Source organism: Cetorhinus maximus, chromosome 5 (assembly GCF_964194155.1).
Source record: "Cetorhinus maximus chromosome 5, sCetMax3.hap1.1, whole genome shotgun sequence".
In the NCBI taxonomy this organism is placed as follows: Eukaryota; Metazoa; Chordata; class Chondrichthyes; order Lamniformes; family Cetorhinidae; genus Cetorhinus; species Cetorhinus maximus.
Genome location: NC_135883.1, coordinates 160,710,465 through 160,723,889, shown reverse-complemented (window position 1 = coordinate 160,723,889; position 13,425 = coordinate 160,710,465).

The window sequence follows — 13,425 nt, the reverse complement described above, 5'->3', positions numbered from 1 at the left end:
TCTCTTAGGCTCAAGCGTTTAATTCAATTGCTCCATTAACCCTTTCAATACTGAGTGGGGCCCCCCTATAGTTGTCTTTAGGCCACCACAACGAGTCTGAAGGGGTCTGTACTGGGGCCTCAAATTTTTACAATTTACACCAATGACTTAGACGAGGGGGGTGAAGGCATGGTAGCTAAATTTGCAGATGACACAAAGATAGGCAGGAAATAATCATGTGAAGAGGATGTAAGGAGATTGCAGATGGATATAGATCGGTTAAGTGAGTGGGCAAGAATCTGGCAGATGGAATATAATGTGGAAACATGTTCACTTTGACAGGAAGAACAAAAAAGCAGGGTATTACATAAATGGAGAATGACTGCAGAATTCTGAGGTGCAGAGAGGTCTAGGTGTTCTTGTGCATGAGTCACAAAGAAATTGTATGCAAGTAATTAAGAAGGCTAATGAAATGATATTCTTCATTATTAGAGGAATTGAACATAAAAGTAAGGATGTTATGCTTCAGTTACACAGGGCATTGGTGAGACTGCACCTCAAATACTGTATGCAGTTTTGGTCTCCTTATTTAAGGAAGGATGTAAATCCATTGGATGCAGTTCAGAGGAGGTTTACTAGATTGATACCTGGAATAAGCAGATTGTATTACGAGGAAAGATTAGACAGACAGGGCTTGTTTCCACTGGAGTTGAGAAGAGTGAGGGGCGATTTGATTGAAGTATACAAGATCCTGAATGGCCTTGACAAGATGGATGTGGAAGGGATGTTTCCTCTTGTGGGTGAGTCCAGAACTAGGGGGCATTGTTTTAAAATTGGGGGGGTCGTCCTTTTAGGACAGAGATGAGGAGAATGTTTTTCTTTCAGAGGGCTGTGCCACTTTGTAACTCTCTGCCTCAGAGGATGGTGGAGGTGGTGGGAGGAATCGTCCCAAATATGCATTAAGTGCAACAATGGCAGAGGAAAAGCGATGTTTTACCTGCCGGCCGCAATGTGGCTTTTCACCCCACTTCGTCCTAAACCCGCCACATTAATTATGCATTCCCGGGGTACACGCTGTTTCCATGGCGGGCTGGCTCTGATTCGCCTGCCACACCATCACCTCGCTGCTTCATCATGCCAGGCACCACATTTAAAGTACATCCGCACTCAATGCTTCCAGCTCAGGACTGCAGCAAAGAAGACCCGAAAGACAAGAAGACTGCAGTCCTCAAGTGCCTTTTGGATGCTGTGGAGGCTGCTGTGATATCCTCTACTCCCGCTCTGGGCACAGAATGGGCAGCTACTTTACCTTGCCAGCTTGGTAGATGGTGGCAGTGGTGATCAGTGCCAAATCTGCACAGAAGAGGTTGGCCATCCAATGCAGATGGAGGATGAATGAACTCATCAATGCAGCCAGGGTATGGCAACCAGCCCATCACTCTAAACTCACACCCTCAGGCCCATCACACATTCACTGGCACCTCACTCACTGTCAGCTCAAGGAACATCATCACCCATTCTCACACACAGACCCTCATATGTCCATCTGGCCTCATCTGTTCTGGAAACTGCCTCCTCGGCCCTCACCATCTTGAGGCCACTTATATAGATCGACATGTGCCCCCACACAACCCTGGGATACCCTCCTTCCCCAATACAGCTCTTGTCTTGCAGCCTCTTCCCTTGCCTGAGGCCACTTCCCCCTCCCCCTCCCCCTTCCCCAAGCAAACCCTAGACCTGCAGCCATTGAAAAGCCACCCACACATTGCTGATCTGGTAGATCGAGACCTACCCATGAGCCCCACTAAAAGTGATGTGGTGTTGCCCGTGAAGCCTGGTGCTGATGACAGCGAGTGCTGCCCGAAGCAAGGTAGGCAAACAAACCTTAAAGTCCCGAGTGAAGCACAGCCTGCCAGGTACATGCCTTATATATGCTGTTGTGAAACACGTCGGCGTGCTTTCAGCCACCAACGCGGGTGGACGATCCAGCTGGGACAGGGTAAATGATTCCGGCGGGCTGGCCTTATAATGATACGCTGATGTATTACAATGAGGTTCCCGACGCCCGAGGGTGGAAACGCGGCCTGCCATTGGTGGGCTGAGCAGATGATTGCAGACTGGTTTCACGCTGTCATGAAAGTGATCACACTATATTGTCCGATCACCAAACATGCCTGATGCCAGCGGGCATGGAAAATTCCAACAGGTGCCATGGAATATTTTTAAGGTGGAAGTAGATAGATTCTTGTCAGGCAAGGGAATCAAAGGTTATTGAGGGTAGATGGGAATGTGGAATTCAAAATACAAACAGTTCAGCCATGATCTTATTGAAAGGCAAAGCAGGCTCGATGGGCCGAATGGCCTACTGCTGCTCCTATTGCATGTGTTTGTATTCTTACAGGGCTTGACAAGGTAGATGCAGGAAGGATGTTTCCCTTGGCTGGTGGTCTAGAACCAGGGGACACAGTCTCAGAATAGGAGGCAGGCCATTCAAAGCTGAGATGAAGAGGAATTACTTCACTCAGAGGGTGGTGAATCTTTGGAAATCTCTGCCCCACAGGGCTGTGGAAACTCAGTCGTTGAGCATGTTCAAGGCTGAGGTCAATAGATTTCTACATATTAAAAACATCAAGCGATAGGGGGATATTGCAGGAAAATGGTCAGCCATGATTTCACTGAATGCCAGAGCGGGTTCGAAGGGCTGAATGGCCTACTCATGCTCCTATTTCTTATGTCTTTGAGCCATGACATCAGACAGAATGTGGATGGAATCTTCCATATTTCGTTCCAGTCTGATGACGGCCTCTGACAGCTCTGCCTGATGTCTCCCTGCCTGGCTCTGCACCTCCAACATTTCCCTCAGTGCCAATTCCAGAGGCTCATCATCAAACTCAGGCTCAGCAAGGGCCTGGTCTCCAACAGTCCTCCGAGTGGTGGAGACCTCAGCTGCTACTGCCTTTGCCTGCCGTGGACATGTGCCTGTGAGGTGATCACCAGGTTGTGACCCCGAGCCTATTCTATAACTAAGACCCACTGACCTATGGACCTGCGCTGGTGGAGGATGCAGGTGAACGTTGTGAAGGGTCTTCATCTGATGAGCTGCTCTGGCAGTTGGGGCTAAGGTGCTTTCTCGATCCCTTCCTCCGCCTTTTCTTGCTGGTGACTGGAATAGAGAAAAGAGATAATTAGTGATTGACTAAACATTATAAGTCGCTCACAGTCATTGTCCACATGTTGTCAATGAATATTGGATGGAGCCTCACAGGCTTATTGGGGAGGCTAATCTTGCCTTCTGTGAAGGAACGATCTCTGTCCTTGCCAGCCAGCTCTGCAGCTTGCTCTTCATGGGACGTGCCCTCAGCTCGGGGGTACTCCCTCCAGCCTTGGCTCTCTCCCGCCAATTATAAGACCATAAGATCACAAGGCATAGGGGCAGAAATTAGGCCATTCGGCCCATCGAGTCTGCTCCGCCATTCAATCATGGCTGATATGTTTCTCAACCCCATTCTCATGCCTTCTCCCCGTAACCTTTGATCCCCTTACCAATCAAGAAACTATCTATCTCAGTCTTAAATACACTCAATGACCTGGCCTCCACAGCCTTCTGTGGCAAGGAATTCCATAGATTCACCACTCTCTGGCTAAAGAAGTTTCTCCTCATCTCTGTTCTAAAAGGTCTTCCCTTTACTCTGAGGCTGTGCCCTCGGGTCCTAGTCTCTCCTACTAATGGAAACATCTTCCCCATGTCCACTCTATCCAGGCCTTTCAGTATTCTGTAAGTTTCAATCAGATCCCCCCTCATCCTTCTAAACTCCATCGAGCATAGACCCAGAGTCCTCAAACTTTCCTCATATGTTAAGCCTTTCATTCCTGGGATCATTCTCGTGAACCTCCTCTGTTCCCTCTCCAGGGTCAGCACATCCTTCCTGAGATACGGGGCCCAAAATTGCTCACAATATTCTAAATGTGGTCTGACCAGAGCATTATAAAGCCTCAGCAGCACATCCCTGCTTTTATATTCTAGTCCTCTCAAAATAAATGCCAACATTGTATTTGCCTTCCTAACTACCGACTCAACCTGCAGGTTAACCTTAAGAGAATCCTGGACTAGGACTCCCAAGTTCCTTTGCACTCCAGACTTCTGAATTCTCTCCCCATTTAGAAAATAGTCTATGCCTCTATTCTTCCAACCAAAGTGCATGACCTCACACTTCCCCACATTGTATTCCAACTGCCACTTCTTTGCCCATTCTCCTAACCTGTCTAAATCCTTCTGCAGCCTCCCTGCCTCCTCAATACTACCTGTCCCTCCACCTATCTTTGTATCATCTGCAAACTTAGCCAGAATGCCCTCAGTTCCTTCATCTAGATCATTAATGTATAAAGTGAAAAGCTGTGGTCCCAACACTGACCCCTGTGGAACTCCACTAGTCACCGGCCGCCATCCTGAGAAGGACCCCCTTATCCCCATTCTCTGCCTCCTGCCAGACAGCCAATCTTCTATCCATGCTAGTACCTTGCCTCTAACACCATAGGCTCTTATCTTACTGAGCAGCCTCCTGTGTGGCACCTTGTCAAAGGCCTTCTGGAAGTCCAAGTAGATAACATCCATTGGCCCTCCTTTGTCTAACCTACTCGTTACCTCCTCAAAGAATTCTAACAGATTTGTCAGGCATGACCTCCCCTTGATGAAACCATGCTGACTTTGCCCGATTTTACCATGCACTTCCAAGTATTCTGAAATCTCATCCTTAATAATGGACTCTAAAATCTTACCAACGACCGAGGTAAGGCTAATCGGCCTGTAATTTCCCGTCTTTTGCCTCACTCCCTTCTTAAATAGGGGGGTTACATTAGCAATTTTCCAGTCCTCTGGGACCCTCCCTGACTCCAGTGATTCCTGAAAGATCGCCACTAATGCCTCCATTATCTCTTCAGCTATCTCCTTCAGAACTCTGGGGTGTAATCCATCTGGTCCAGGTGATTTATCCACCTTCAGACCTTTCAGTTTTCTTAGCACCTTCTCCTTGGTAATGGCCACCATACTCACCTCTGCCCCCCGACTCTCTTGAACTTTGGGGATGTCACTCGTGTCTTCCACCGTGAAGACTGATGCAAAGTACCTATTCAGTTCCTCCGCCATTTCTTTGTGCCCCACTGCTACTTCTCCAGCATCATTTTCCAGCAGCTCAATGTCCACTTTTGCCTCTCTCTTACCCTTTATATATCTAAAAAAACTCTTGCAATCTTCTTTTATATTACTGGCTAGTTTACCCTCATATTTAATCTTCTCCATCCTTATTTCTTTTTTAGTTGTCCTTTGTTGGTCTTTGTAGGCTTCCCAATCCCCTGGTTTCCCACTGCTCTTCGCCGCAAGTTTGTGGGCAAATTATGGGCAAGTTTGTCCTGGATAAAGACAGACGGATTGACTATGAGCTCTATGGATGAAAGAACAGTTCAGAAGCATGCATATCTGCTGTCTGTGCTGAGCCCTCTTCAGTTAGGGATGAAGAGACCATTTGTGCAGGATCTAACATGAGATGGGATCTTAAAATGGCTGGCTGGCATTCGGTGCTGAGATCCACCTGCTGGCCATGTGTCCCTGTGGACTCTAACCCTTAGACTGCCTGTTGCCCTTAATACAGCATGAGTTTGGAGTGAGGAGAAGGTTCACGTACCTTGATGGAGTGCATAAGAACATTCATTCCCATCCCTCAGAAAGAGGACCTCCCGCCTTTCCTGGACGACCTGGAGGAGAATCCCCAGGGACGCCTCACTGAACCGTGAAGTGGAGGGCATATTCTTTTAGGCACCATTGAGAACCAGAATGAAACAGTGAGTGAATATATGTGCAGGTGCAGCTTAAATATGGTGCCAGGACCTTCAACCCCATCAGCGAGAAGCTTGTCGAATCTCATGGCAGGGCGGGCAGTGATTCGTCCATCCCTCAGGGTTTTATATATTTCAATCAAGTTGCCTCTTACTCTTCTAAACTCCAACAGATACAAACCTAGCCTGTCCAATCTTTCCTCATAAGATAACCTGCCTATTCCTGGGATCAGTTTAGCAAACATTCTCTGAACTATTTTTAACGCATTTACATCCTTCCTTAAATAAGGAGACCATTACTGTGCATAGTACTCCAGATGTGGTCTCACCAGCGCCCTGCACAACTGAAACATAGTCTCCCTACTTTTGCATTTAATTCTCCTTGCAATAAATAATTACACTCTATTAGCTTTCTTAATTACCTGCTGTACTTGTATTCTAACCTTGTGCGATTCAGGCACTAGGACACCCAGATCCCTCTATACCTCAGAGATCTGCAATTCCTCACCATTTAGATAATATGCTCCTGTTTTATTCTCCCTGCCAAAATGGACAAATTCACATTTGCCTACATTGAACTCCATTTGCCAGGTCTTTGCCCACTCACTTAATGTACCTATGAACCTTTGTAGCCTCCTTATGCCCTCTTCATTACTTACTTTTCTATCTATCTTTGTGTCTTCAGCAAACTTAGCAACCATTCCTTCAGTCCCTTCATCCAAGTTATTTATATAAATTGTAAAAGGTTGAGGGCCCAGCACTGATCCCTGTGGCACACCACTACTTACATCCTACCAACCAGAAAAAGACCCATATATTGGTTTCGAAACCTACCTTATAATACTATTCAGGATTGAATGAGGAAGTGTATGATCACCAACTATCTTGAAACATTCAGGACTATCCTCTATTTTCTATTGCCTCTCCTCGGTCTTCATAGCAAATGCGGAATCGTCCCACGTTTGCACTGTGCGGTAGCTGTTGGGAAAAAGGATGTTTTACCTGCTGGCTGCAATGGTGCCTTTTCACGCTGTATTGACCCATTCCCACCTCATTAATTATGCAACCACTGGAAACTTGCTGGCGGGTGGCCTCTGATTGGCCCGCCACGCCATCACCTCACCGCTTCCTCACGCAGGGCGTCATATTTAAATTGCAGCCGCGTGCACACCCCTCAGTGCTTGCAGCCCAGGAAGGCACCGGTGAAGACATGGCCGCAGAAGCCATGAAGAGTGCAGCCCCCAATTCAGTGACGCATCCCTGGGGTGCCTTCTCAACACCATTGAGGCCCGCTGCCATGTCCCCTATCTGTGCTCTGGGTGCAGGAGGCTCATCAGTCTCACCACTCCGGCTTGGGAGGTGATGGCAGCTGTGGTCAGTGCCAATGCTGCACACAGGAGGTTGGTCATCCATTGCAGGAAGAGGATGAATGATCTCATCCGTGCCACCAGGGTAAGGCAACCATCTCATCACTCTAAACTCACACACTCACAAGGCCATCACACATTCACTGGCACTTCACTCACTGCCAGCTCAAAGGACGTCACCACTCTCTCTCACACACATACCCTCACATCACCATCTGGCCTCATCTCCTCTGGAGACTGCCTCCTCTGTCTCCACCAGCTTGAGGTCACTAGCACAGATGAAATGTGTGCCCCTTTTCACGCCTGGGGTACCCCCTTCCCCAGTACAGACCTCGTCCTGCAGCCTCTTCCCTTGCCTGAGGCCACTTCTCCCCCTTCCTCAAGCAAGCCCTAGCCCTGCAGCCATTGAACAGCCACCCCCGCCTTATGGCTAGTCTGGTAGGTAGAGACCTGCCCGTGACCCCCCCTCAAAAGTGATGTGGTGCTGCCTTCGAAGCCTGGTGCTGATGACTGCGGGTGCTGCCTGAAGCAAGGTAGGCAAACAAACCTCAAAGTCCCGGGTGAAGTGCAGCTCGCTAGGTGCACATCGCTTATGTACAGCTGTTAAACACATTGGCGTGTAATCACGCTGATGTGTCCGGATGATCCAGCGTGGGTGGATGATTCTGGTGAGCAGGGCTTACAATGAAATGCTAAAGTATTGAAATTAGGTTCCCAACCTGTGGCAGCGGGAAACGCGGCCCACCATTGACGGACGGAGCAGACGATTGCAAACTGGTTTCCCGAAGGCGTAAAACCTTTTGGTTTTGATTTTTGGCCTTCTCGCCTTATTGTCTGTTCATGCCCGCCATGACGCCCGATGCCAACAGGGGTGGAAAATTCCGGCCCAAATGTATCACTTCACAAGTCTCTGCATTAAATTTCATCTGCCGCATGTCCGCCCAGTCCACCAGCTTGTCTTGTGTCCTCTTAACCACTCACCAGTGCTTTGTTTCCAACTTTGTATCCATGTTGCCACTGTCCTTTTGTAATTCTATGGTCTTTAACTTTGCAGATAAGCCTATTACTGGAGTTAATTTGCATTAAAAGGGAGTTTGTTACCATTAGTCATTATGCACTTGCTGTCAGTTATTTTGAGAGTTTAAAAGCAGTACTTTTTTGTAGAATAGCAGTTGCAGGAGAAGCTTGGGCCATTTAGCTCTTTCAAGCCTAGTCCCTCTAAACACCCTCCTAAACCTATATGCTTACACCTAGCAATTCCTACGCACCTATGAAAAATAAATTGCGCTCATGACCGCAGTGCAGTGTGCCTTTAAGAAGCTGATTATTGATAAGCGTCACAGTGTCAGTAAGTAACCTGACAGCTTCTTATCTTTTATTCTCGATGTGAATTACTGAGGTCGATACATTCAGAGACTCTGAGGCAGGATCAGTTTATCACCAGCTCAGCCAACAAGGTAGGTTAACGTGCTGGCAGTTCACAATAAGAATAACTTGTGTCATTTTAAAACTTGCTGTAAAACTATGTGACAACTGGTAAAATTCTTTAAATTCCATTTACCTCTCACTTCTGGACTCTGAACTCTGCCTACTTCTCTCACTTAGAATAAACAGAAAATGAACATCAAACTTCAGGTTGCCTGTCATTTTTAATTCTCCACTACATTTAATTATCCTACTCGCTGACCTCCTTGGTCTCCTATACCTGCTCCAATGAAGCTCAAGACAAAACACATCGTCTTTTGATTAGGCTCTGTACACTTTTCCAGACTCGACATCGAGTTTAACAGGTATAGATCATAACTTCTGCCCTATTTTTCCGAGCGGCAGCTTTTGGTGATGCTTGTGCCTCTCCCATTTTCCTAAATTTCCCTGAAATTGCTTAAAACCTGTGGTACCTAATTTATTCCTGTTCTGATGGGAGGTCATTGACCTAGGGACACAGGGACAAAGGAAATAGGAGCAGGAGTAGGACTGTTTAACCCCCCTGTTTAAGAAGGGAGTGAGGCAAAAGACGGGAAATTACAGGCCGATTAGCCTGACCTCGGTCGTTGGTAAGAGTTTAGAGTCCATTACTAAGGATGAGATTTCAGAATACTTGGAAGTGCATGGTAAAATCGGGCAAAGTCAGCATAGTTTCATCAAGGGGAGGTCATGCCTGACAAATCTGTTAGAATTCTTTGAGGAGGTAACGAGTAGGTTAGACAAAGGAGAGCCAATGGATGTTATCTACTTGGACTTCCAGAAGGCCTTTGACAGGAGGCAGGAACTGAGGGCATCCTGGCTAAGTTTGCAGATGATACAAAGATAGGTGGAGGGACAGGTAGTATTGAGGAGGCGGGGAGGCTGCAGAAGGATTTGGACAGGTTAGGAGAATGGGCAAAGTAGTGGCAGATGGAATACAACGTGGGGAAGTGTGAAGTCATGCACTTTGGTAGGAAGAATAGAGGCATAGACTATTTTCTAAATGGGGAGAGAATTCAGAAATCTGGAGTGCAAAGGGACTTGGGAGTCCTAGTCCAGGATTCTCTTGAGGTTAACTTGCAGGTTGACGCAGTAGTTAGGAAGGCAAATGCAATGTTGGCATTTATTTTGAGAGGACTAGAATATAAAAGCAGGGATGTGCTGCTGATAAGGCTCTGGTCAGACCACATTTAGAATATTGTGAGCAATTTTGGGCCCCGTATCTCAGGAAGGATATGCTGGCCCTGGAGAGGATCCAGAGGAGGTTCACGAGAATGATCCCAGGAATGAAAGGCTTAATATATGAGGAATGTTTGAGGACTCTGGGTCTATGCTCGATGGAGTTTAGAAGGATGAGGGGGGATCTGATTGAAACTTACAGAATACTGAAAGGCCTGGATAGAGTGGACATGGGGAAGATGTTTCCATTAGTAGGAGAGACTAGGACCCGAGGGCACAGCCTCAGAGTAAAGGGAAGACCTTTTAGAACAGAGATGAGGAGAAACTTCTTTAGCCAGAGAGTGGTGAATCTATGGAATTTATTGCCACAGAAGGCTGTGGAGGCCAGGTCATTGAGTGTATTTAAGACCGAGATAGATAGATTCTTGATTGGTAAGGGGATCAAAGGTTATGGGGAGAAGGCGGGAGAATGGGGTTGAGAAACTTATCAGCCATGATTGAATGGCGGAGCAGACTCGATGGGCCGAATGGCCTAATTTCTGCTCCTATGTCTTCTGGCCTTATGGTCTTATGGTTGGTGCTATTTCGGATTATGTGGGATAGAAATGGAAACACTGAAACTGTTGCACTGCTTGACTGAGGTGAGACAATCAGATATGAGCATCGAGTGAGCGGGCCTGATTTACAACGTTCTTTCATTGGTATGACTGCTGTTTGTGGGACCTTACTGTCCCCATAAATGGACCTCTTGTTTGCCTACGTAATTACAGTTAATACGTTTCATGAAAGCTCCGTCAGTAGCAACTGTAGTTTTCAGCCTTTACTGGGACTGGGCAATTCACCACCAGACCTAATAGTTGAAGCAGAGTCCGTGTCACTAATTACAAAAAGTGGTAATATCTGGAAAGGGACACCCGGGGAAAATAGCAAAGAGCTAGGACAACCGTGGGTAATTTTTAAAGGGAAGGTGAAATTCTTTCAAGAGAAATTACAATCCATTAAAGCAAACTAGCCAAGGAAAAATATAGAGGTAAAGATCAAAGGCTCAACTGATAGCAAATGACAGAAGGGAATTTGAAACGCTTAAGAAAGAGGTTAAAAAGGCAAAGAGCAAATACAAAAAGAAAATATCAAATAATATAAAAAGAAATAGTATGCAATAGGCGCAAAAATAATATAAGGAAGATTATGATGGGGATAGGGTTACTGAGGGATGAGCAAGATAGGATGTGCCCAAGGGTTGTGTCGCCTGCCTGGTGCCAGGGTGAAAGACATCTCCTCGTGGGAAGAACCCAGAGCAGGGGCGGGCTGTTCAGTTGCCGTGGTCCACCTAAAGACCTAGATAGAACTAGGAACCCGGTTCTGCTGAGAGAGTTTCCGGAGCTAAGGTACAAAGTGAAAAGCTGAACCTCAGAGGCAGTAAGACCTGAGGAATTGTGAACAGCTGTTGCAATTCCTATCTACACAAATGAAGAGAAAAGGAATGCAGGAAACAAGAAACTGAGTGGTAGAAACAGCACAAGAGTCTTTGTTAAAAAAATCAACAACAGAATGTCTTGAAATGGGAGACCATAATAAAAATTCAGCATAAATTTCTAAAGGGGAGGCCATGTTGAACTAATCTAATTGAAGTTTTTGAAGAATTAACAGAAAAAGGGCAATGCAGATGTGTAGACTTTCAGAAGAATTTCAATGAGGTACCAACACCAGGCTGGTGATAATGGCGGAGACGGGGGCCAGGTAGGAGATTGGATTGAAAGATGATTTATAAAACAGAAAGCAGATGATAAGAAATAAGAGAAGATGCTCAGACTGATCTTCAAACACTACCTAGAAGGACAAGGGCAGAGGCTCATGGGAACACCATCAGCTCCAAGTTGCCCTCCAAGTCACACACCATTGTGACTGGACAAAATGCTGTCATTCCTTCATCTTCACTAGATCAAAATCCTGGGACTGCCTGCTTAACAGCATATGGTAGTGCTGCACAAACGGCAGCAGTCTAAGATGAAGGTTCACCAACCCCAACCAAGTTCACCAATGCAAAGGCAACAAGCGACGGGCAATAAATTCCTTGAACATGTTGCTGCCTTCTAACTTTCTGCCCACCTTTCCCAGAACTCCTAGTTTGGCTCCCTCTAACCAGGTTTCTGTCTTCACCACAGTAGCAAAATCAAAATCACAAATGACACCCTATGTGATCGTAACAGAGATAAACGTTCCCTCCTCATCCTTCTTGATCTGTCTGCAGCCTTTGACACAGTTGACCACACCATCCACCTCCAACATTTCTCCGCTGTCATCCAGCAGGATGAGACTGTTCTTGCCTGGCTCCATTCATATTTACCTAATCTCTTCCCTCTCCTGCGCTGTTACCTCAGGTGCCCCCCAAGAATCTATCCTTGGCCCCCTCCTATTTCTCATCTACAAGACCCCACTCGCTAACAACATCTGAAAACATAGCACTGGATTTCACCTGTGTGCTGACAACAGCTTACCGTCACTGCTCTCGAGCTCCTCACTGTTGGTTAATTATCACACTGCTTATCTGACAGCCCATACTGGATGAGCAGAAATTTCCTCCAGTGAAATATCAGGAAGGTCGGCGTTATTGGAGCTGTAGTTACTGACTCTACCCCTCCCCCTAGCAGCAGTCTGAGATCCAACCACTCTTCACAACCTCAGGGTTACATTTGACCCTGTAATGATTCTGATCACATATCTGCAACATCTCTGTAACATCGCCTGACCCTGTTGCTGTCTCAGCTCATCTGCTGCTGAAAACCTCACCCATGCCTTTGTCACCTTTGAACGGGACTATTCCAACGCATTCCTGGCTGGTCTCCCACATTCTACCCACCGTAATCTTGAAGTCACCCAGAGCTCTGCTGCCTGCGTCCTTGGGCACGCCAAGTCCCATCACCCCTGTGCTTGCTGACCCACATTCCTTGCCAAACCAACACCTCCATTTTAAAATTTACACCCTTGTTTTCAAATCCCTCCATAGTCTCAATCGCACCCCCCTATCTCTGTAATCATCTGCTGCTGCACTATCTTCCATGTCTCTGCATTCATCTAATTTTATCCCTGTGAGCATCCCCACTTTTAATTGTTCCATCATTGTGTGGCCATACCTTCAGCTGCCATGTCCCTAAGCTCTGGAATTCCCTCGCTAAATCTCTTTGCCTCTCTATCTCTCTTCCCTCCTTTAAGACACTTCAGAAAATCTACCACTTTGACCAAGCTTTTGTCCAGCTACTTTAATATTGCTATATATGACCTGATATCAATTTTTTTTTAAACACTTCAGTCAGGTGCCTTTGAAAGTTCTATTATGTTAAAAATGCTACTTAAATATAAATTGCTGTTACCAGCAATGCCCACATGCCAACAATGAATTAAAACAATGCCTAGATTGATAGTCATTAATCGCAGACCTGACTCCAGGATGCTGTGTTGACTCCCTGGGGCCCGGGTCAAGGATGTCACTGAATGGTTGCAGGGCATTCTGAAGGGGGTGGGGGCTGGGGCGAACCATCAGAGATCATGGTTCACACTGGTGCTAATGACATAGGTAGAAAGAGGGATGAGGTCCTGCAACAAGAAT